General features: G+C 38.9%; 1 long non-coding RNA gene across 2 annotated transcripts in view; it reads left to right on the forward strand.

Moving 5' to 3' along the window:
* Positions 1-25,628, forward strand: part of LOC101903793 (uncharacterized) — a 105,414-nt gene that overhangs the window by 43,314 nt on the left and 36,472 nt on the right. For both annotated transcript variants that reach the window (XR_808632.4, XR_808635.3), the window contains exons 2-3: positions 16,564-16,709; positions 17,090-17,203. This is a non-coding gene — a long non-coding RNA (uncharacterized lncRNA). The remainder of the gene's footprint in view (positions 1-16,563; positions 16,710-17,089; positions 17,204-25,628) is intronic.

The raw sequence follows: 25,628 nt of genomic DNA on the forward strand, positions 1-25,628 counted from the left end.
GCTGTGTGACAGCATTCTTTTCAGTTTGGTTTAATGTTGTATTCTCAGGCTTTGGAATCTATAGATATTTAATACATATTTTTTACTGAATAACTGGTGTCCTGGGCAAGGTGCAGTCTGTGGAGGGTGTGAGGTTATGACAATCAAGATCTTTGATTTGGATGTTAAATTTGAGGTGCCTATTAAACATACAGGTGAGGATATAAAATGGGAATCTGTATTTCTGGAGCTGAATGCAAAGAACAAGAAAAAAAGAAAGTGAAGTAGCTCAGTTGTGTCTGACTCTTTGTGACCCCATGGACTGTAGCCTACCAGGCTCCTCTGTCGATGGGATTTTCCAGGCAAGAATACTGGAGTGGGTTCCCATTTCCTTCTCCAGGAGATCTTCCTGACCCAGAGATTGAACGCAGGTCTCCTGCATTGTAGGCAGATGCTTTACCGTCTGAGCCACCAGGGAAGTCCCAGAGAACAAGGCTAAACATATAAATGTTGGCTTCACTGACATTTGGATTAGGTATGGTCATCGGGGGAAGTAGGAACACAGAAAGAGAAAAATGCCAAGCTCTGAGCCCTGGAAGACTCCACCATTTAGAGGTCAAGCAAAGTAGTGGTCTTCAAATCTTTATCATCTCATATCATTATCTTTAAGAAGAAAAAATAATAATTGAAATTGTGCAGGGGCATAGTAGATTTTTATTTATAAATGATATACATATTATTATACAAATATATTACATGTATTATAAAAAACACAAGACATAACATTTTTTAAAATAAAACACGAACCGAAGGACTTCCAGTTAAAGAGGAAGTATTGAATACATACATTTTTTAGCTCCTTCCTGGAGACCACTACAGTAATAGTAAATGGATTTTTAAAAAGAAGGTATAAACCCACAAGGACAAAGAAAACAAGAGTAAAACAATAGGATCAGAATATGGAAAGCTAGAAGAAGACAGATGAATGGCAACTAACTTATCAGTTGCAGGAGAGCCCAGGCTCCCATGGGGAGAAGCCAAGAGGCAGCCTGATTTACTCAGGAAATCCTGTCCCTCATCTCCTCCGCCAACCCCAAGGCACAGGATTTGGTGTATGATAAGGATTTCCCTTGTGGCTCAGCTGGTAAAGAATCCTCCCACAATGAGGGAGACCAGGGTTCGATCCCTGGGTCAGGAAGATCCCCTGGAGAAGGTAAAGGCTGCCTACTCCAGTATTCTAGCCTGGAGAATTCCATGGACTGTATAGTCCATGGGGTCACAAAGAGTCGGACACAACTGAGCGACTTTTACTTCACTTTCACCTCTGATAGAGGAGATAAGTGCTGGGCAACAACAGACTTGGATGAAAGTCTGTTTGAGAAGCAGTTACACCCACAGCACCTTTTCTGTTCTGCATTGCAAGTGATTAACCTTCTCCTACACAGCAACAAACTGGAGGTTTATTTTCTGGAAAGGATTAAAGAGAGGGTCTTGACTGAAGAACAAGAGGCACACAAGAAGATGAGAACCGCCACTACAAAACAGGTAGATTCAGTCAAAATGAACATTAAAATGCTTGAAACTGAATTATCAAGAAGGTGCTCTATATGTTGCTTAGGGATACGGAGGCAAATAACAAAAAGAAAATTATTTTGATGTGTGATTGCCAGCGACATTCGCCCACATAAAGGGAACTTTAAGAAATGAATGCTACATAAAATTTTCTTTACTTCTTAGAGCCATTTCACATATTAACTTCTATTTCTTTTACAGTGCATGGACCATCTGAATATTATTTGGTACATGAATGCAGACATTTTAAGTAATTGCATTTGTTGTATCCTGGATTGCAAGTTGGCATAAATATTGACTTCTTCTGTTGTATGTAAATAATGACACAGAGCCTACTTTGAGTACCAAAGCATCACCAAAACTTATTTATACATTTCACATGGTGTCTATATCTAGGGAATCAATCCTTTAGGGATATAATAATGATACATTTTGATATTTACATACCTTGATTATCTAACATATTCTGCACTTCATTCACAGTGAAACTGTTGTTGTTCCCAGAAATCACTTTGCTTTTATCATTCTTTTCCTACAATGTCCATTCCTTCCTTACCTGCCTGGAAAACTTCTACCTACCTTGTAAGAACTATCTCAAACATGACATCTTCTTTAAGGGTGTCCTTGTCTCCCTCAGCTGGTTTTGCTCTGTTATTTATGTACTAGAGCACCTTGTCTGTGCTTTCAGTATGGCAGTTCCTGTGTTGGTTCTTGTGGTCAAGAACCAGTCTGCCAATGCAGGAGCCTTGAGTTTGATCCCTGGGTCAGAAAGATCCCCTGGAGAAGGGCACAGCAACCCACTATAATATTCTTACCTGGAGAATCCCAAGGACAGAGGAACCTGGTGGGCTACGGTCCTTAAGGTCACAAAGTGTGGGACATGACATGAAGCATGCACATGCTGTTTTCATAGTTACAATTCTGTTACCTGTCTTAGACCGGGTTTATATATGTGGTCTTTAACCTACCCATAGTGCTGGGCAAACTAATTTTTCAATAAATGTTTATATGGGTATCTGAAAATGATTTTGTATTCATTATCTCATTTGATTTTCTCAAATTTATCCTGTCACTACACTCCATTGCTCTAAATATTTATTATTACTATATCCATCACTTCTTACTCCCTATCAACATCTTCTGCCAAGAATTCACACTCTTGCTGTCCTGTTTGGACTACTAGCATCTTAACGTGATTTGGTCCCTAGTCTTATTTTCTTCTTATTAATACCTTATGTGCCCACTAGAGTGACTTAACTATACATTTTCCCATGTTCTCTACACCTTCAAAGCTTTAAATTGGTTACATCCACTGCTAGCCATGATAGAGCAAGAAAGTATCTTAATTTCCACTAAACAATTAGAAACTGACAAACAATTTTTAGACATTTAGACAGTAGGCAGTGCAGGCTGTTGATCCCTAAGAGAAGGCAGACTAATAATGTGAGTCCTTTGATTGCCCCAGGTAAGTGACTGGGAAGAGTGAGAGGCAGGCTGGCAGCCTTGCTCAGTTGAAGAGACAAAGTTTAGAGTTCAGAGAGATGTAGGTGGCTAGAATTTGTGAAGCAAAATGCTGAAGATACTGGAGAATTTTTTTGGTGGTGGTGGTGGTAGCTACAGAGGTCTTTCAAGGGTTCCCCACGAGTCTTGAGGCTGAATACTGATGTGTGAATAAATGAAAGGAGCTGTCTGAGACTGAAGAAGAGTACTTTAGGAAGGACTAGGCTAAACAATCCTTAAGATCACACAGGCAAGCAATAGTTTGTATTCCAACTAACCAGAATGAAACAACCTCCTAATTTATGGATATTAAATAGAGTCTGCAGAAGGATGTTGGCTCAGTAATGGGAACACATTAGCTCAGACTGCTTCACAAAGCTTAAAAGCAAATCTTTAAAACTGATTTCCAGCAACTAAGCCCTGCAATATTTGAGTACTACAAAATTCAGCATCTAGCAATGTAGACATTAATATTGTCAGCATCTGATCAAATATTTCCAGATATGCAAAGGAGCAGAAAGTGAAACCCATAACCAGGAGAAAAATCAGTCAATAGATACAGACCCAGAGATGAGAAGATAGTAGAATTAGCTAACAAGGATATTAACATAGTCATGAATATATGCTACATGTTCAAGAAGGTAAAAAACAAGAACATGAAGACAAGAGAAATAGAAGGCATTCGAGAAAAACAAGTTGAACTTCCAGGTGTAAAAAAACACATGATCTGAAATGAAAAGTAACTGAATGAGATTAATAGTATTTACACACTGCAGAAAAAAATTAGTGAACTTGATGACTCAGCAAGAGAAACTACCCAAAATGTAATAGAAAAAATTAAATAATCATAAGATTAATGAGCTGTGTGACAATATCAAACAATCTAATAAGATATGTATAACTGGAATGCCAGGAAGAAAGGGCAAAACAGAAAATATTTTAGAAAACAATGGCCAAAATTTCTTCAGCTCTGATGAAAATTGTACATCCAGAGATCCAGGAATCTCAATGAGCCTCAAGTATAAACATGAAGAAAAGCACATCAAGACATGTTACAATCAAATTACTAGGAATCACTGATAAGACAAATACCAAAAGCATGTGGAGATACAGGACACATTATAAACTTTTTGGTTTGCGAGAGTGTTTCTGTTGTGTTTCTTTGTTTTATTTCGGCAAACATGTCTGCTTTTGATTTATTTTGATAAGTGATACACACATATATTTGTGTGTGTATTTGCCTTTTAACTGCAGATGTTTAAAAGTAGGTAATTTATGTGTTTCCACAATTGACATCTGATGTAGACTTCATTCTCTCCACCTCTTCCACCCTCCTCTTTTCCCTCTTTTTATTCTTTTGTATTGGTTTTAATAAATGGTTGCTTTTCAAATTTAGAAAAAAGGAACAAAGTTAAAAATGACAAAAGACTTCTAATCAGAAACCATATGGTTCAGAAGATAATGGAGGAACTTCATTAAATAAATGAAACCAAAATAAATAAAAAATTTTAACCTGTATTTCTATACCCAGAAAAAAAAAACAAAACTTTTAATAATGAAGAAAACTTCTGCTTTCTCTTGGTACATTTGTGAAAAGTTGGAAAGAGTGCTGTTTCTATCATTATAATGAGAAAACATTTTAACAATGAGTTACAAATTCATTTGTTTTCTTGAATCCATCAGACAGCTAAGATTACAGGACAACCATGAGGTCTGAAATCCAAAACCAGATATGCTGTGCAAGGAGAGAGAGAACGTGAGAACTGGTTTATCAATGTCATAGCATAGGAAAAAGAGATGATGTGGATCATAGAACCATGTAAGACGAATGCAGCTAAAAATGTAAGAAATTGATAAAAAGGCTGACTGTGGGCTAGTATGACAGTACAGATACCTGGGAGCCACAGACACAAGAGGAGTCTGTACCAACTCACAAACCTTTTTCCATGGGTTTGCACTGGGTGCTCACAAGAAAGATTGTGGGCAGGACAGCAGACCAGAAAGGGCTTCCTTCAGGGGTACAGGATCACTGAAGGGGTTTTGGAGCTGCTGTGAAAGAGGTATAAAGCACCTCCTGAGACTTTTACCCCTGGAAATAAGAGCCTAAGTCATGGAGGTAGAAGCAGCAAACTCAGATACTTCCAAGACACATGTGAAGTGCCATGGTGGCTGGTGAATGGGTAAACGAAAAATATTCTCTACTTCCAAGAGAAAGGCAGGAAATAGTCTTAGACACAGATACTAGATCGGTGGATACCATTAGAGGATCATATTGCTGGAGGGTAGAGGAGTGGGCAGGAGAATCTGGAAACTCCTGAAAAGACCCCTAAGGATACAAGGCAGAGTTTGGCTGTCATAAGGAAGAGGGACAGGAACATGAGAAGGTCCCACCACAAAGACCCAGGCTCACGGAGCATAGCTAGGACTGAGCTGACCAGGACAACAGCGACAATGCCTGCCCTCTCTGCAGATAGCAAACACTGAATAGTAGATTCAGTTCAGTTTAGTCGCTCAGTCGTGTCTGACTCTGCGACCCCATGGACTGCTGCATGCCAGGCCTGCCTGTCCATCGCCATCTCCCAGAGTTTACTCAAACTCAGGTCCATTGAGTCGGTGATGCCATCCAACCATCTCATCCTCTGTCGTCCCCTTCTCCTCTCACCTTCAATCTTTCCCAGCATCAGGGTCTTTTCCAATAAGTCAGTTCTTCACATCAGGTGGCCAAAGTATTGGAGTTTCAGCATCAGTCTTTCCGATGAATACTCAGGACTGATTTCCTTTAGGATGGACTGGTTGATTACCACTGGGGAGTAGGCAATATTGTGGAGAAAGATCTCCAGTGTGGCATAGTTGCACAGGAAAGATCAAAAGCTGAGAATATTTCAGGGACATTGGAACAAAAATTCAAACCATTCAGCCCAGAGTCTCCAGCTCTAATCACAAGGTAAGGCTAGAGGAAACTGAAACCAGTGGGAAGAAAATTGTTATCACAGAAACAGCAAAACCAAAAACCCTATTCAACTTCTGACTAGATTGGCTCAACATCCAAAATTCATGATCCTATAGAATAAGTGCATGAGTGTGTGCTGTCATGTCCGACTCTTTGTGGCCCTATGGACTATAACCCACCAGGCTCCTCTGCCCATGGGATTCTCAGGCAAGAATACTGAAGTGAGTTGCCATTTCCTCCTCCAGGGGATGTTCTGATCCAGGGATTGAAAACTGCATCTCCTACATCTCCTGCATTAGCAGGCAGATTCTTTACCACCATTAGATTCTGTGCCATCTGGGAAGCCTCTAGAAGAAGGCTTCTGTGCCTATTTCCATGTACAGTTGGCCCTTGGACAACAGGGGTTTGAACTGTACAGGTCCACTTACACATGGAATATTTTTAATAGCAAATCCTACAGTATTACACCATCTGCATGCAATTGGTTAAATCATGAATGCAGATATGGAGGACCAACTAGATTTTCAACTGTATGGAGGACTGACATCCATTATTCCCTTGTTTTTCACAGGTCAACTGTTTAAATAATTATCTACCTCAGTTTCTACTGTTCTGCACACCCAGTCTGTGTGCTGTTCTTAGTTGCTCAGTCATGTCCAACTCTTTGCAACCCCATGGACTCTAGCCCAACACATTTCTCTGTCCATGGGGATTCTCCAGACAAGAATACTGGAGTGGCTGCCATGCCCTCCTCCAGGGGATCTTCCCAAATCAGGGATCGAACCCAGGTCTCCCACATTGCAGGTAGATTCTTTACCATCTGAGCCACCAGGGAAGTCCATGAATATTGGAGTGAGTAGCCTATCTCTTCTCCAGGGATCTTCCTGACCCAGGAATAGAAGAACCGAGGTCTCCTGCATCACAAGCGGATTCTTTACCAGCTAAGCTACCAGGGAAGCCCCACATACACTGTCTAGTATTCAGTAAAAATTATCAGACACAAAAAATGAAGAGAATGCAACTTATTTTCAACAGCCAAAGCAATTAACAGAATTAGGCTCAGATAGGATGTAAAGGTTGAAAGTCATGCAAGGAATTTAAAATAACTACTATGAAATATGAAATAACTACCTGATGCTGGGAAAGATTGAAGGCAGGAGAATGGGACAGCAGAGGATGAGATGGTTAGATGACATCACTGACTCAATGGACACGAGTTTGAGCAAGCTCCAGGAGTTGGTGATGGACAGGGAAGCCTAGTGTGCTGCAGTCCATGGAATCGCCAAGAGTCAGACAGGACTGAGCGACTGAACTGAACTATGAAATGTGGGCAACAAACATGAGCAAAAGGGGAATTTTAGCACAGAGATTAAAATCACAAAACAGTCTAATAAAATGCTGAAAGATTTTTTTAAAGGCAACAGAGATAGAGAATGCCTTCAATGTGCTCCTCACTTAACACAGGAAATAATCTGGGTTGTAAATATTCTGGGTTGACAATTTTTTCCTTTATTACTTTAAAGATATCAATCCACTGTCTTAGCTTGCATAATTTCTGATGTAATATCTGAAAATGGTTAAATAAAAATTATCCAGACTAAAACACAAAGAGAAGAAAAAAAGAGTGGAAAAATTAAATCATAGTATCCAAGAGCTGCAGGGCAATATACAAGAGGTTTAACATATGTGTAACTGGAATTGCAGAAGGAAGAGAATGAGATAATGGTATAAAATACATCTTGGAAAAGAAAACAGCCACACTTAGTTAAAGAAGACAAACACAGAGCTAAGAATCTCAGAAAATACCAAAAAATCCCAACTTAAAAAAAAACAACCCTATACCCATCATATTCAAAATGTGTAAAACTGAAAATAAAGAAACAACTTTGAGAGTATCCAGTGATAAAACACACATGGCATACAGGGGGATAGAGGTGATAATTAAAGCAGACATTGCATCAGAAATTATGCAAGCCAGAAGACAATGGGTTGACATTTTTAAAGTAATAAAGGAAAAAACTGTCAACCCAGAATATTTACTTAGAAAAAATTTTTTTCAAAAATAAAGCAAAATAAAGAAAATAAAGGTTTTTTTCATAAAAATGAAAGCTGAATGAAATTATTGTCAACAGACTTGTGCTATAAGACATGTTACGGGAAAATTTTCATGTAGAAGGAAAATGATACCATGCAAAAACCTAAATCTGTGCAAAGAAATGGGGGCTCCAGAAATAGTTAAAATGAAGTTAATATAAAAGACATTTCCCTATTTTAAATTGCTTTAAGAAATTATTGACTGTTAAAGCAAAAATAGAAGCAATGTCTTGCAAGTTTATAGCAGATGTAAAGGTATAATATATGACCAAAATAACATAAAAGAAGGGAGGAATTGGAAGTATCTTTTTATAGGATTTTTATACTGTATAATAGAAATGTAACATAATTTAAAGGAGCCTGTGGTAAATAAGAGGCTTCCCCAGTGGCTCAGTGGTGAAGAATCCTCCTGAAAATGTAGGAGACGCAGGAGACTCGGGTTCAATCCCAGGGTCAGAAAGATCCCTTGGAGGAGGAGGGCCTGGCAACCCACTCCAGTATTCTTGCTGGGAAAATGCCATGGGCAGAGGAGCATGGTGGGCTATGATCCATGGGGTCACAAAGAGTCGAACATGACTGAAGCAACTGAGCACACACACGGTAAATAACTTACTGCAATGTACCTTAATGTACATTAAATATATTACAATGTAACCCTAGGGAAGCCACTAAAACTTTTAAAAAATTATAAATAATAAGCCAGTAATGTATAAAAATGAAATAGTAAATTAATTCAAAAGCTGGCAGAGAAAGAGAAGAAAAAGGGAAAGAGTACAAAATAAAAACCAAACAGCAAGATGGTAGATTTTAATAAAATCATACTAACAATTAAATAAAAGTGGTCTAAACCCTGTGTAGTCCATTAGAACTATAATGTGAATAGAATATGTAAAATTTTCTGGTACTCATGTTAAAAAAGTAAAAGAAACATATGCGGTTAATTTTAATCATATAAACAGCATCTATGCAATATAGTATTATTTCAACATATAATCAATATAAAATTGTTAATGAGATATTTTTAATTTTATTCTATAAAATTTCATGTGTATCTTACACTTACATCTCGATTCAGACCAGTGATATATCAAGTTCTTCAAAGCCTCATGTGGCTGGGAGCTATCTTACTGACACTGTAGTTCCAGTTAACCACATAAGTTGAAAGAGATTTTCTGATTAAATTAGAAAGCAAGCCCTAACTAAATGCTATTTATAAGAAACCCTCTTTAAATACAAATACATAGGTAAGTTAAAATGACAAAAACTAAAAGAATGGAAAAATAGGAAGATCCCTTGGAGAAGGAAATGGCAACCCATTCCAGTATCCTTGTCTGGAGAATCCCACGGACAGAGGAACCTGGCAGGCTACAGTCCATGGGGTCACAAAGAGTCAGACATGACTGAGCAACTAACACTTTCATTTTCATAGTCAAGAGAAAGCTGAATTTACTACATTATCAGACAAAGACTTCGTAATAAGAAAAATAGACATTACATAATAGTAATAAAGCCAGTTTACTAAAGAGACATAACATAATGTGTATGTACCTAATAACAGTTTCAAAATGCATAGAACAAAAAGTGATCGAGCTGAAAGGAGAAACAGACAAAGCCAGTTATAGTAAGCCCAGTGTCTTCAGCCTTTTTTGGCAGCAGGGATCAGTTTCATGGAAGACAAATTTTCCATGGCGGGGGATGGATGGGGAGGATGGTTCAGGTGGTAATGTGAGTGATTTCTATGTGAAGCACACATAAAAATGTGTAAGTAAGCGGTGTGATTATACATTGTAGTAATAGAAATAATAGGGAGTAAGAAAAAGCGTGTGAAGTAACTTATTTTACATGTGGGCCTCAGGAAAGTCTCTTCAGGGGGTGATATTTAAGTTGAAGTCTGAAGAATGAAAAGGAGCTAGCTATGGGGTGTGTGTGTGTGTGTGTGTGTGTGTGTGTGTGTGTGTGTGTGTGTGTGTGAATGCTCCAGAGGAGAGATATGTGTAAAGCCCTGCAATGGGAAAAAGCATGGCAAATAAGGTGAGAGGCTGAAGGAAGGCCAGTGGCTGATTCCAGCAAGAGCTGACACTGGAGAAGCAGAGGCATGATCACACAGGACTGTATAAAACAAAGCAAGCCGTGTGGGTTTTATTCTACTGACATGGGAAGCCTCTGAAACATTTTCAGCAGATAAGTAATATGAAAAGAGTCGAGAACATGAGAGTAAAAGGATCCAGTTTAGGTCTGCCTTCTCCCTTGATCTGGATTGTAACAGCCAACAGATAACAGGTGCTGCTCTTTAGGGAGCAGCCCTGGGCACAGAGAAGGCATCCATGCCTGCTGACTGAATGAATGAATGGAATATTACATTTTCTGATATGGTGTACTCTTCTATTTTAATAACACTTAAAATAGTAACTAAACAGAAGGTAAGTGCATTCAAAGAACTTGCACTATGAGACTTACTCTTGTTTTATTTTTACGTTTCGAATGGGGTAGAAAATGAAAACCACATTCAGCCAGGCAAAGATGATGAAGAGCAGAGAGAAGAGTGATGACGATTTTTTTCCTTTTGCCCACGATCCTATTTCCTCCAACTCATCTCTCTGTGAATGTCTTTGGCTAATTTAAGGAACCTATTCTTGACTACAAGAACCATATGTTGTTTCTAAATGTTATGCCCTTAGAAACAGCTTAAGTTTTTTTCTTCAGGTTACTCATACTTGATCTCTATAAAAAGCATCATTATAATAATAAATAATTTGAGTAGGAGTATAATATTTGAATTTTTATGGAAATAGTAAGATATTTCACTTTTGCTTATTCATTAAAGCCATGAAATTTCACTATTAACTGTGGATATACAATATGAGGTAGACTTTAATTCTGTGATAACCGAGTTGTAAATAATGGGCCATTTGATCCAACATTATTTGGTTTACATATGGAGGTCCACAGCCCTGAAAAGATCAAAAATACACTTCATCTGTATTTCACATGTCCACTGTGGGTATGCTCACCTAGTCTAAATGATAAAAACAAAGCCTAGTTTGGTTCTTCATACATTACAACCAAATCACTTGCCTATTATTTCTATTAAACTTGCTTTAATAATTTTAAAAGGCCTTCATTAAGATTAAGTGGCTCTTGTAGCCAAAATTATGCCCAGGTCAAAGATGTGGGTTTTGGGGTTCTCTGTGAATATGTCCGATTTGATAATGGCTTAGAGTGGGAATGGGACATCCTTGAGTTCCTTGACATCCTTGAATTCCAGACTCTACTCCTTCAGACAAACGTGCACAGATGGCCCAAAAGCTGGCTAATCATACATTCAGAATCAAGCACCTTGAGTACAAGTCAGGAAGAATTTTCATCCATCTGGAGTGGTCTCTACTTAAAAAGATCCTACAAAGCAAAATTCTCCAGGAAGTTAGGTAAATGAGAACTGTTGTATTTAGAAAATAACTTACAGTTACTAGGGATTCCCTGGTGGCTCAGACAGTAAAGAATCTGCCTGCAGTGCAGGAGACCCAGGTTCTATCCCTTGGTCCAGTAGATCCCTTGGAGAAGGAAATGGCAACCCACTTCAGTATTCTTGCCTGGAGAATCCCATGTACAGAGGAGCCTGGTGGGCTACTACATACTTAAGCATTTTTATATTTTTAGAATCTGTTAATAGCATTATTGCCTCTGATAATTCTAATCCAAGATTGAGATGTAGTTTTTTCATCACCATCAGTCATTATCATCACCATAGGATTACTACTTTTTAACATGTTTTAACCAATTACTACATGCAAACTCTGAACTGGACACTTTTAAATATCATCTTATTTACTCCTCACAACGACCCTATGAACCAGATATTATCATCTCCACTTTACTGACGAAGAAGTGGAAGCTTTGTTTTCTTAATCATGACTTCTTAAAGCCTCTTACGTATGTGCTTCCTTAGAGAGGAAATTGGTTGGAATATACTACTCTCCCCACTCTTGGAAGAGACAGGCCAGTATCTTTGTCATGTTCACACAAGTTCAAAGATCTCATCTGAGACAACCTTGGACTGTGTGCCAGGATCTGTCTTAAATTAGTAGCAGGGTATTTCTATTTGACAGTTGAAAAAACTGAAGCTGAGAGTAAATGTCTATCTTGCCTAGGGTGAGAATCCTAACAGTGGAGCCAGAGCTATGTTCGGCTATGACTGGCTATGATTCCACCATTCACTAACCTTGTTACCTTTACTAAACTTTTAAACCTCTCTGAACCTCTGCTTGCATTTAAATCATGTTGATAGTTATGCCTATTTGTTGTTCAGCCACCCAGTCTTGTCCAACTCTGCAACTCCATGGACTGCAGCACACCAGGTCTCTGACTGTCCCTGATCATCTCCCAAAGTTTGCCCAAGTTCATGTCCATTACATGGGTGATGCCATCCAGCCATCTCATCCTCTGATGCCCTCTCCTTCTTCTGCCCTTAATCTTTCCCAGCATCACAAACTTTTCCAATGAGTCAGTTGTTTGCAACAGATGACCAAAAAACTAGAGTTTCAGCTTCAGCATCAGTCCTTGCAATGAATATTCAAGGTTGATTTCCTGTAGGATTGCCTGGTTTGATCTCTTTGTTGTCCAAGGAGCTCTCAAGACTCTTCCCCAGCACCACAGTTTGAAGGCATCAGTTCTTTGGTGCTCCACCTTCTTTATGGTCCAGTTCCTACAACTGTACGTGACCACTGGGAAAACCATAGCCTTGACTATATGGACATTTGTTGGCAGACTAATGTCTCTGCTTTTCAACACACTGTCTGGGTTTGTCATAGCTTTCCTGCCAGGAAGCAAATGTCTTCTGATTTCATGGCTGCAGTCACCACCCACAGTGATTTTAGAGCCCAAGAAGAGGAAATCTGTCACCACCTCCACCTTTCTCCCTTCTATTTGATATGAAATAATGGGGCCAGATGCCATGATCTTAGGTTTTTTTAATATCCAGTTTTAAGCCAGCTCTTTCAGATTCACTTTGCAGAATTAAATTCATATAAGAATACCTACTTAATAGGATCCTAATTGTCAGGATCCTATTGTGAAGATTTAAATAAGAACCTATGTCAGCGCCTGCTATAGCGTAGTAATCATTATGATTTTGATTTGCCAGCTTCACACAAGAGAAAAATGGATGCCCACTTGTCTCTAAGCATTCACAGACACTATCTGGGATAGGTTTTCTTTGTTATCTAAGGAGGACAATTCCATGAAGCCTCCACCATGCAAGAATTCTTGGCCCAAGTTTCCTCCTGGAAATGAATCCAAAATTTCATTTTGCCACAGGATAGTAACTGAAAGATATGACCATGAGTTGTGTAGATTACACATTCTTAACACACCATCAAATCTTTTATAAAATAAACAAAATGGTGAAGTGTTGACTTGAATACTTTCCACTCATTCCTACTTAGTAGAAGATGAATGAATCAGTGAGAAGGAAGAGAACATATAGAATGATGGACAAGTATTTGATTACTGTCTTCTAGGGAGAAAAAGCATGTATATGTGTGTGTGTGTGTGTGTGTGTGTGTGTGTGTGTGTACATATAGATATATTCCTCTTGTATGTATCAAGTGAAGTGAAAGTCACTCAGTCAAGTCTGACTCTTTGCGATCCCATGGACTATACAGTCCATGGAATTCTCCAGGCCAGAATACTGGAGTGGGTAGCCTTTCCCTTCTCCAGGGCATCTTCCCAACCCAGGGATCAAACCCAGGTCTCCTGCATTGCAAGTGGATTCTTTACCAGCTGAGCCACCATGGAAGCATGTATAGATGTATAGATATAAATATATTCCTCTTGTCTGTATAGATATATATGTATGTGTAGATATATATCTTGTATGTATAGATATAGATATATTCCTTTTTTAGGATGGAATTTGAAACAACGTATAGGACTAAAAAGACTTGTATGAATTTTTAAACAATTTCTCAGTGTTAAAAAAAGAAAAAAAGGTCTCAGTTATATGCTTTTACCTTTGGAGTTTGAAATGTTAAGACCTTTACACTTTCTCTTAGAGAGAAAGAAAATGCTTGTGAAAGTTGAAATGTCAGAAGCCGTTCTTCTTGCCCTCAAGACCTGAGATCAAAAGCCCCAGGATGGGAGGATTAAGAATAAACAAAAGCAGAAGCAGAGTGAGATGTCCAGCAGAATTCTAAACAAGGGCCCTTGCTCTTTGAGCTATCCTTCTGGCACTACTTCATTCCAAGCTAACTGCTCTGTCCCTTCTTGATTCTTGTACTGTGTTTTTGCTAGACTCCTTGCTTGGTCTTTTTTTCTTTTTGCTTTTCAATTTTTTCTGTCTCCTAGGACTTGATTTTGATCCTTGGCATCTCCCCTTGATTCTTTTTGGTTCCTGACTCCCATTTCACGGCAAGCCTTTGATGAATATTTGCATACCTAGCTACCTGTCCTGATGGCTTCCTGGCTCTTCCCCAGCTAACTCCAACCAGTTCCAGGATATGTCAACAAAAAGGAGGATGGCAAGCTTAATAATCAATAGTCTCCATTTGGGGGACTGTGATGAGCTCAGTTTATGAAAAAACCTTAATTTTAAAAAGCATTTTCTGGGGTGGGTGGGTGGGAGAGAGGCTCTAGAAGGATGGCATATATTTATACTTATGGCTGATATACATTGTTGTGCCTCAGAAGCCAACACAACATTGTAAAGTAATTATCCTCCAATTAGATTAAGAATTTTTTAAAGTTTTTTCTAACAGAAGCAAGGTCCACATTGGCTAAATTCCATATGGATGAATTATTATGAGTGAATAAAACAATGGTGTTTTATTTGGCCAGGATCCTCTTGCCTATTTGCTTATGTGCTTCTTACTCACTCAGTTGTGTCCAACTCTTTGCAATCCTATGGACTGTAGCCCGCGAGGTTCCTCTGTCCATGGGATTCTCCAGGCAAGAATATTGAAGTGGGTTGCCATGCCCTCCTCCAGGGGATCATCCTGACCCAGGGGATAGAATCCATGTCTCCTACTTTGCAGGCGGGTTCTTTACTTGATGAGCCATTGGGGTAGCCCCCTATTTGCTTATAATTTAAGACAAAAGAAAGGGTCAGAAGATAATAATTTTGTCCTGCAATTCAAATGAAGACTGTGATAATCAAGTGAAAAAGCATTATAGAAATATTCAAAATTAGTGGTTGAAATAATTTTCCAATATTTTAGCTTTATTCATAACCCTAGTCTTACCATCTATTTCAAATTTAAATTTCAAGAACTCTGGCTAATAATTATAATTTTAAACCCACTGCAGTATTCTTGCCTGGAAAATCCCATGGACGGAGGAGCCTGGTGGGCTACAGTCCAAGGGGTCACAAAGAGTCAGACACGACTGAGCGACTTCACTTTGCTTCACTTCACTTTACTTCAGAATATTTAAAAAGACCTTTCCTTAAACAATTGGTTAGCCTTATTATAATTATTAATTAGTCAACTCTTTTCCAACATTAAGATTATATATTGGAGGGGACATGCTCATTTATAACATCAATACTTCACTAGAAGTAAAATTCACTTTTATATTACTGTTATAAACATTATCACCAATCATAGGAGACATACCAGAGTACCCCAGCCTTTATTGCAAGGCATTGTATCATAAATATGGAGACATGCTTCAGCTCCTTGAAATGGATACTTTGTCTAATCTGTACTTTGTGTCACACTATGTTTATTTAATTTGCATAAATGATGCACTATAATATTCTGAGTAATTCTTTGCCTCATTCTACTTCTGCTATCAAATAATTTTTTAAATAATTATTTATTATGTTCTCTGGAAATGAAACAATTCTAGTATAAATAATACATCAAAAATTGCAACAGACACCCTCCAGTATCAGTTTTCAGAAATTTTAGTATTTACTGATTTATTCGGCCATTTAAACATTTATTGAAAGCCTTCTACACGCCAGGTACCACTATGCAAGTTTCTGCTGTGCTGTGCTTAGTCTCTCAGTCATCTCCAACTCTTTGTGACCCCGTGGACTGTAGCCCACCAGGTTCCTCTGCCATGGAATTCTCCAGGCAAGAATACTGGAGTGGGTAGCCATTCCCTTCTCCAGGGGATCTTCCCGACCCAGGGATCAAACTCAGGTCTCCCACATTGCAGGCAGATTTTTTTACTGTCTGAGCCACCAGGGAAGCCCAAGAATACTGGAGTGGGTAGCCTACACCTTCTCCAGGGATCTTCCTGATCCAGGAATCAAACCAGGATCTCCTACATTGCAGGCAGATTCCTTACCAGCTGAACTACCAGGGAAGCCCATGCAAGTTTCTGAGTACAGGGTAAATAAAATATGATTATTCATAGTTTAGATGGAAGGTCAAGAAATCATGCAAATGATTACAATACACAATGATACAGGTTGAAATAGAGTTATTCATAAACTGCAGAGATGAGAGCCTTCTTTCTCTTTACAGGACTTAGGGAGACCTATGAAAAGAAGATTTGAACTGGCTCTGAAAAATGAACAGGGCTACTCTAGAAGCAAGAGATGTAGAAAGCACGTTCCAGGAAGAAGCATCTGTATGCGTGGATGGTGGAATCGCACAGGAGAGACAAGGAGGTCTGTGAATGCAGGGGCATGTGGGTGACATCAGGCAGTGCAGTGCGGCTGAAATGCTGGGAATACAAAGGAGAAGGCATGCAGGTATAATGGTGGGCGGGCACTTTTCAAGATGGTTTAGACTTGGCACTACTTGTGATAGGGACAAAAGATTCAGCAAAATGAGACAGATGGATAAACACAAAAGATGAAAGAAACAGTTCTCCATGGTTCTCATATTAGTTTCAGATTTTTCCTTTCTGTGCACAAGGAAGGCTACCTTTCCAGTTCCTTTGCTTTTAGGCAAGCTCAGACGAATTGTCAGGCCGATATATTGTAAACAGAAGTTTAATGTGTTACTTCTGGGCTGGCAGTGAAAAACCCCTGTGTTATTCTTCCAGTGTCTCTCTTCCCCTGTCATGGAAACCCAGGGGGCCGTCTGTTGACATGAGGAACCACAAGATTATGGCTGCCTGAATTCAAGAGTCACCATATCAACGACAATTGCCCTAAAGGTAACCCAGACCCACAGTAGGTTTGGTGGACAGAATACATTTAAAAAAATGTTTTTATCAAGTCATTGAGTTTAGGGGTTTTGTCACTGCAGCATAGTACAGTTGATCCTGACCGAAACACAAATTTAAAAGTTAGTGTTTAATGAGCATATAATTTAAAGGAGTCAGAGAATGGATTCAAGGTTATAAGTTAAGAGAAATGGAGAGAAATGGAGCTACTTCTTCCTCTGAAACATGTAGGAAAGTTTAGTGGGGCGGGGGGAGCACAAAGTGTAGAATGATTTTGAGGTCGCAAAGGAGAAGTTAAAACAGTTTATTCATAATGGCCACTACATTCCTATGATATTTGAAATTAAGTCTTCTGCTGAGGAGGTGAGTGGCAAGACTGAGGGAAATAAAATGATTGAGCAGTTGCTGAGGGGACAGTTACTCTACAGAATAGGAAAGAGAATCAGGCAGATAGAAGGGAAAGAATTGCAGAGCAGAGGAAGTGCTCAACTGGGTCTGTGGCTTTTGCATTTATAGCGAGGAGTCAGCCAACATGCGTTTGTCGTTTCATACAGCAATGATTGATTGCCAACTTGAGAGTAAAAACAAGCAATTAAGCTTATACGAGGGCTTGGGAAAAAAGTTATGGTATGAAGAAGAGATCTTTAAAAAACTAGGGAGGCTTGAGAAAGTAAAGTTGAAGTGAATGACAACAGCACTGGAGGCAAACAGGAAGGAAGAAAGTGAAGTCAGAAGGAGGCTGATAGAGCAAAGGATTCTTAAAAAAAAAAAATCTGGACATTTAGTAGGTTAAAGGGAAAGTTAATCTGGACTATCGGTATAGAACTGGGTAAAAGACATGAAGTTATTATAGAGATGGTAGTGTAATATAATGGCTAAGAGAAAGTTGTTTGGGACTCAATAGCTGCTCTGTCCTTTACTAGGGATATATGATATTAACCAAGTTAGCCACGTTTTTTTCCTGTGCCTCAGTCTCCTCATAGCACATTTTAAGCTCCACTGAAGGATTTTTGTTATAACTGAATGAGCCAATATACATAAAGCTCTTAGAGTAGTGCTTAGCATAAAGTACTCTATAAGTGTGAAAGTGAAGTCGCTCAGTCGTGTCTAACTCTTTGCGACCCCATGGACTGTAGCCTATCAGGCTCCTCTGTCCATGGGATTTTCCAGGCAAGAGCGCTGGAGTGGGGTGCCATTGCCTTCTCCAAGGTATCTTTCCGACCCAGGAATCAAACCCGGGTCCCCCGCATTGCAGGAAGATGCTTTACCATCTGAGCCACCAGGGAAGCCCCTGTTATTAATATAGTGGTAGAAATTATGCTGAAGAAGGAAATGGCAACCCACTCCAGTATTCTTGCCTGGAAAATCCCATGGACAGAGAAGCCTGGAGGGCTGCAGTCCTTGGGGTCGCAAAGGGTTGGACACGACTGAGCGACTAACACACACGGAAATTATGCAGCCATGGAAATGGGTATTGAGGTGTAAGGAGATGAGCACTGTGGATGGAAATGGGGTTAAGAAATTGAAGAAAGAGAGACTTGGTGAATGTAAGCACTGTGTGTTCTCAAGATGCTGAGGAGACACAAAGAAGATTGTGAGCTAGTGTGACGTCCGTCCTCGGTTGATGCCGTGACATCATAAGATAATGACTGTGAGGGGAGGAGAATGGCAAACTGTGGCATGACCTTCAAGACTTTTAACTTAGTAGTTTAGGAATACTATCCAGCCCTACAACTTGTTGCTGAGACAGAGAGCACAAGAGAATGACAATCTCTGCTTTCAAGAGTTTTCAGAACCTTTGCTGCAGAGGGTGTGGAGAAAAGGCAACACTCCTACACTGTTGATGGGAAGATAAAAATTGGTGCAGCCACCATGGTGAATAGGACAGAGGTTCCTTAAAAAACTAAAACTAGAGTTACTGTATGATCCAGAAATTCCACTCCTGGGCATCTATTTAGAGAAAACTCTAATTCAAAAAGATGCATGCACCCCAATGATCATTGCAGCACTATTTACAACAGTCATGGAAATGACCTAAGTGTCCACCGACAGAGGAATGCAAAAAGAAGATGTGGTACACACACACAAGGAAATATTTGTTGTTGTTGTTGTTTAGTCGCCAAGTTGTGTCCAAGTCTTTGGGACCCCAAACTCACCCATAAAAAGGAAAGAAATAATGCCATTGCAGCAACATGGATGGAAGTAGAGATTATCATATGAAGTAAGTCACGTAGAGACAAGCACCATATGATATTGCTTATATGTGGAATCTAAGAAGATGATATAAATGAACTTATTTACAAAACAGAAATAGATTCACAGACATAGAAAAGAAATTTATGGTTACCAAAGAGGAAAGGTCGGGGAAGGGATAAATTAGGAGTCTGGAATTAAAATATATATATATTATGTATAAAATAGGTAACCAATAAGGACCTACTGTATAGCACAGGGAACTATATTCAATATCTTGTAGTAAACTGTATTAGAAAAGGATCTGAAAAAGAATATGTGTATATATGAATATGAAAAAAAAAGTTTTCAGGAACTTTCATCAAGTAAAATCCAAGTTTTGGACTTCCCTGGCTTTCCAGTGGTTAGGACTCTACACTTCCGCTGCAGAGGGCACAGGTTCCATCCCTGGCCAGGGAACTTAGGTCCCACCTGCTACACAGCTCAGGCAAAACAAACAAAAAAAACGAAAAGAGAAAGAAAAAGCCACGTTTTAGTCAATGCAGTGAGGAGGAAAAGAAAATGAGGGGAGATGAAGCAAAATCTGTGGATATTCATGAATGAAGAGTTGCAAAGTCATATGGGAAAAGATTTTTTTTTTTTCTCAGCAGAATCATTAAGTGCACACTTGGGAGGAAGAAAACGTAATAAGTTTTCTGAAGAGAAATGGAAGAATACACACCCTGAGCCATTATCATGGGCTAAGAGATGGGGGTTAAGTTACTTTGGGTTTTCATATAACTTAACACATCCATTTTCTTTTCTGCATCGACCCCCTGTACTGTCATTAGAGTGTACGACTGAGCGACTTCACTTTCACTTTTCACTTTCCTGCATTGGAGAAGGAAATGGCAACCCACTGCAGTGTTCTTGCCTGGAGAATCCCAGGGACGGGGGAGCCTGGTGGGCTGCCGTCTATGGGGTCACACAGAGTCGGACACGACTGAAGTGACTTAGCAGCAGCAGCAGTAGCATTCTCAGGTGTAACCTAGAGCTCACCGTCGTGCTCTTTTATTATGTAAGTTAAACATAAGTACATTTATCACATTTAAAATATTTGAAGAATAAGTAGTTTCAACGTTGTTTAAACCATTCCAAATCATAGAAAATTATACTAAGCTTGTTAATGTATTTTATGAACCTGGCATAATGTTAACAGTAAAGGTCATATCAGATCAGATCAGATCAGTCGCTCAGTCGTGTCTGACTCTTTGCTACCCCATGAATCGCAGCACACCAGGCCTTCATGTCCATCACCAACTCCCGGAGTTCACTGAGACTCACGTCCATCAAGTCAGTGATGCCATCCAGCCATCTCATCCTCTGTCGTCCCCTTCTCCTCCTGCCCCCAATCCCTCCCAGCATCAGAGTCTTTTCCAATGAGTCAACTCTTTGCATGAGGTGGCCAAAGTACTGGAGTTTCAGCTTTAGCATCATTCCTTCCAAAGAAATCCCAGGGCTGATCTCCTTCAGAATGGACTGGTTGGATCTCCTTGCAGTCCCAGGGACTCTCAAGAGTCTTCTCCAACACCCCAGTTCAAAAGCATCAATTCTTCGGTGCTCAACCTTCTTCACAGTCCAACTCTCACATCCATACATGACCACAGGAAAAACCATAGCCTTGACTAGACGGACCTTTGTTGGCAAAGTAATGTCTCTGCTTTTGAATATGCTATCTAGGCTGGTCATAACTTTCCTTCCAAAGAGTAAGCGTCTTTTAATTTCATGGCTGCAGTCACCATCTGTAGTGAATTTGGAGCCTAGAAAAATAAAGTCTGACACTGTTTCCACTGTTTCCCCATCTATTTGCCATGAAGTGATGGGACTGGATGCCATGATCTTCGTTTTCTGAATATTGAGCTTTAAGCCAACTTTTTAACTCTCCACTTTCACTTTCATCAAGAGGCTTTTAAGTTCCTCTTCACTTTCTGCCATTAAGGGTGGTGTCACTTAAGAATACAGATGCAAAATTATTAATAAAAAACTAGCAAATAAAGCCCAGTAGTGTGTCAGTGATGAGCTAGTACTGCCAAGATGAAAAGATGGTTTCCTGTCAGGAACTCTTTCAGTAACAGAGTTCTTAAAATAACATAACTTCCATCTGAGACATCAATGAAGCCCATTACACCAGTATATTAATGGATTAAAATGATTCAAATAGATGCTGAAAAGGCATTAGGTTAAAATCAGTAGTCATTTCTACTAAAACTCCAATCAAAATAGAAATAAAAGAAAATCACCTAAATATGATAAATGCTACTTATATAAAACCAATTTCTATCTATTTTAAAACTATTATAAGGGAATTTGGTAACAAACCTGTAGACACAATATTTCAAAAGCAATAGTGGTTCTTTACTAGAAATAATCAGATAGAATTAGAAATGGAAAAAGAAGCCACGTACAATAATACAACATTTTAAAAATATTTTGAAATAAATTTAATAAGAAAGCTACAAAGCCTATTAAAAAGAACCATAGAATTTTATTAAAGGGCTGTATCAAGACTGAACAAATGGAAAAACATACCTGGTTCTTGCAAGGGAAGATTTAATTTTACAAATATGTCAATTCTGCCCATATTGTGACATATTTAATGAATTTTCAATTAAAATTTCTATGGTCTTAGAAAATTGAATTATCTTACATTTTATATGGAAGAATAAATGTCCATGAGAAGCTAAGAAATGTACAAACATGAAAAATGATGATGAGATTCCTTGCCAGATATTAAAATGTTATAAAGTCAGCATAATCAAAAGTGTTGGTTATTAGCATAGGGACAGACTAATTGATTAGCAGAACAAAACAAAAATTGCAGAATATATAGGAGCACCGCATAGGAAAAGGGTGGTATTTCACTTCAATGGGGAGAGAATGGTTTAGCAAATGAGCACACTTTACGTTAGTTAGCAGAATAATTAGATATTCATTTGAAAAAAATTACAGTTGGACCACTACCTCACATGATACATAAAAACACTGCATTAGTTTTTTTTCTTCTCATCAAAGCTTTATTTACTCTTATATGTCAATAGTTCTCAGAATGTTATGCCCACTTCTTACCTGAGCTTCAGGCATACCTATTCAAGTGCCCATTTCACATTTTCACTAACATACCAAGTCCATATGTCCAAAAACATATGCTATCCATCAACCACTCCCGAAACAGGCATGCTCATGGTTAGTGCTTGGGTGCTACCATCCAAATTTTTACATTAAATTTCTCAATGGGTGGGTATAATATCCACCATGGGTCAATCCCTGGTTCAGGAAAATCCCACATGCCACGGAACAGCTAAGCCATGTGTCCAAACTACTGAAGCCTCTGCTCCAGAACAAGAGAAGACACCACAATGAGAAGCCCAGGCATTGTACCTGGAGAGGAGCCCCTGTTCTCTGCAAATACAGAAAAGCCTGTGCAGCAATGAAGACCCAGCACAGCCAAAAATAAAAATAAATGAATACTTTTTAAAAAGTATCCTCAACAATTATTTCTCCCACTTGACCACATTTCCAATCACTAAATCCTTTTGATTTTGCCTATTGTTAATAAGATCCCTCAAACCAATTCATGTCTTTTCATCTCTTTAACCATTTTCTTAGACAGATAGAAGATATTTTAATTTGATCACTGCATTTACCTCATAAGTAGTATTTCTATTTCCAGCTGTGTACTCTCCAACTCATTTGTAAAAAAGAAAGAAAGAAAGAAAAATGCCATCCTTCTTAAAGAAACTGTATATGGAATATATAAAGAAATTTCAAAACTAATCAATAAGAAAATGAACAACCTAATCTAAAAAGGGTGCACAATCTGAACACTGCACAATACAAGATACAAGGCTGGCAAATAAGCATATGAAAGATGGTTGATATTACAATTCATCAGAAAGATTCAAATCAAAATCACAATCACATGTCACAACATACCCACTAGAATAAAGATAAAATATCTGATAAACATCTAGTGTTTACAAGAATGAGAAACAACCGTAATTCTTATGTCTTCCTATGGGAATGCAAAATGACACAGATACCAACTTCTGAAAGCAGATTTGCAGTATTTCATAAGATTAATAGTATATTTATCATAGAATCTAGCAATCCCACTTCTATGTATTTTTCTAAGTGAAATATGTCCACACATGAACATACATCAGTGTTCACAGGAGCATTATTTTATAATAGCCACATCCACTGAAAGATGAATAAAGACACTGTGATTTATTCATACTATGGAAAACTCTTCATCATTAAAAAGAATGAAACATGAATACAGCAACAACATGGATGAATCTCAAAAACATTATAAGCAAGAACAGTCAAATGCTAAATGTTACATACTGTGTGCTTCTATCAATATTTTTATAAAGTTCAAGCAAGGTCAAAGTTATAATGATACTGTATAGATCCTTGATTTCTTGAGCTTGAGGGTGAGAGTGGATATATTAGTTTGCCAGGGTTGCCATAGTGAAGTACCACAGACTGGGAAGTTTAAACAGAAGAAATTATTTTCTCACAGTTCTGGAGGCTAGAAGTCTGAGATCAAGCCATCTTTGGCAGGGTTGATGTGATAGAACAGGGCTCCCCAATCTCTGGGATCTAATGCCTGATGATCTGAGGTGGGGCTGATGTAATAATAATAGAAATAAAATATACAATAAAAGTACTGTCCTTGAATCATCCTGAAACCACCCCCCACATACCAGTCTGTGGAAAACTCTTCCATGAAACTGGTCCCTGGCGCAAAAAAGGTTGGGGACCGCTGTGACAGAACATGTAAAGACATTGCATTAGTCATAAAAGTTTAAAAAATTTTTTAATAAACAAAGGTTTAAAAAGATTAAAATATAGACCATATATATATGTATGTCCATAGATATATGTACATGAGTTCAGTTCAGTTGCTCAGTCCTGACTTTTTGCGATGCCATGGACTGAAGCACACCAGGCTTCCTTGTCCATCACCAACTCCAGGAGCTTGCTCCAACTCACATCCATTGAGTTGGTGACACCATCCAACCATCTCATCCTCTGCCACCTCCTTCTCCTCCTGCCTTCAGTCTTTCTCAGCATCAAGGTCTTTTCCAATGAGTCAGTTCACATCAAGTGGCCAAAGTATTGGAGCTTCAGCATCAGTCTTTCCAGTGAATATTCAGGACTAATTTCCTTTAGTTTAGTACTGACCGGTTTGATCTCCTTGCTGCCCAAGGGACTCTCAAGAGTCTTTTCCAACACCACAGTTCGAAAGTATCAATTCTTCAGCGCTCAACTTTCTTTATGGTCCAATTCTTACATCCATACATGACTACTGGAAAAACCATAGCTTTGACTAGATGGACCTTTGTTGGCAAAGTAATGTTGCTGCTTTTTTAATATGCTGTCTAGGTTTGTCATAGCTTTCCTTCCAAGGAGCAAGCATCTTTTAACTTCATGGCTGTAGTCACCATCTGCAGTGATTTTGGAACCCAAGAAAATAAAGTCTGTCACTGTTTCCATTGTTTCCCCATCTATTTGGCCATGAAGTGATGAGTCAGATGCCACGATCTCAGTTTTTTGAATGTCGAGTTTTAAACCAGTTTTTTCACTCTCCTCTTTCACTTTCATCAAGAGGCTCTTTAGTTCCTCTTTGCTTTCTGCCATAGGGGTGGTGTCATCTGCATATGAGGTTATTGATCTTTCCCCCCGCAATCTTGATTCCAGCTTGTTCTTCATCCATTCCAGCATTTCACACGATGTACTCTGCATAGAAGTTAAATAAGCAATGTGACAATATACAGCCTTGACGTACTCCTTTCCTAATTTGAAACCAGTCTGTTGTTCCATGTCCGGTTCTAACTGTTGTTTCGTGACCTGCATACAGATTTCTCAGGAGGCAGGTAAGGTGATCTGGTATTCCTGTCTTTTTAAGAATTTCCCACAGTTTGTTGTGATCCACACAGTCAAAGGCTTTAGCATAGTCAATGAAGCAGAAGTAGATGTTTTTTATACATATATATGTCAGGGCTTCCCAGGTGGCACTAGTGGTAAAGAACCTGCCTGCCAACACAGGAGACATGAGAGACATGGGTTCAGTCCTTGGGTTGGCAAAATCCCCTGAGGAGGGCATGGCAACCCACTCGTGTTCTTGCCTGGAAAATCCCATGGACAGAGGAGCCTGGTGGGCTATAGTCCATGGGGT

The sequence above is a fragment of the Bos taurus genome, chromosome 9 (genome assembly GCF_002263795.3).
Source record: "Bos taurus isolate L1 Dominette 01449 registration number 42190680 breed Hereford chromosome 9, ARS-UCD2.0, whole genome shotgun sequence".
NCBI classification, from domain to species: domain Eukaryota; kingdom Metazoa; phylum Chordata; class Mammalia; order Artiodactyla; family Bovidae; genus Bos; species Bos taurus.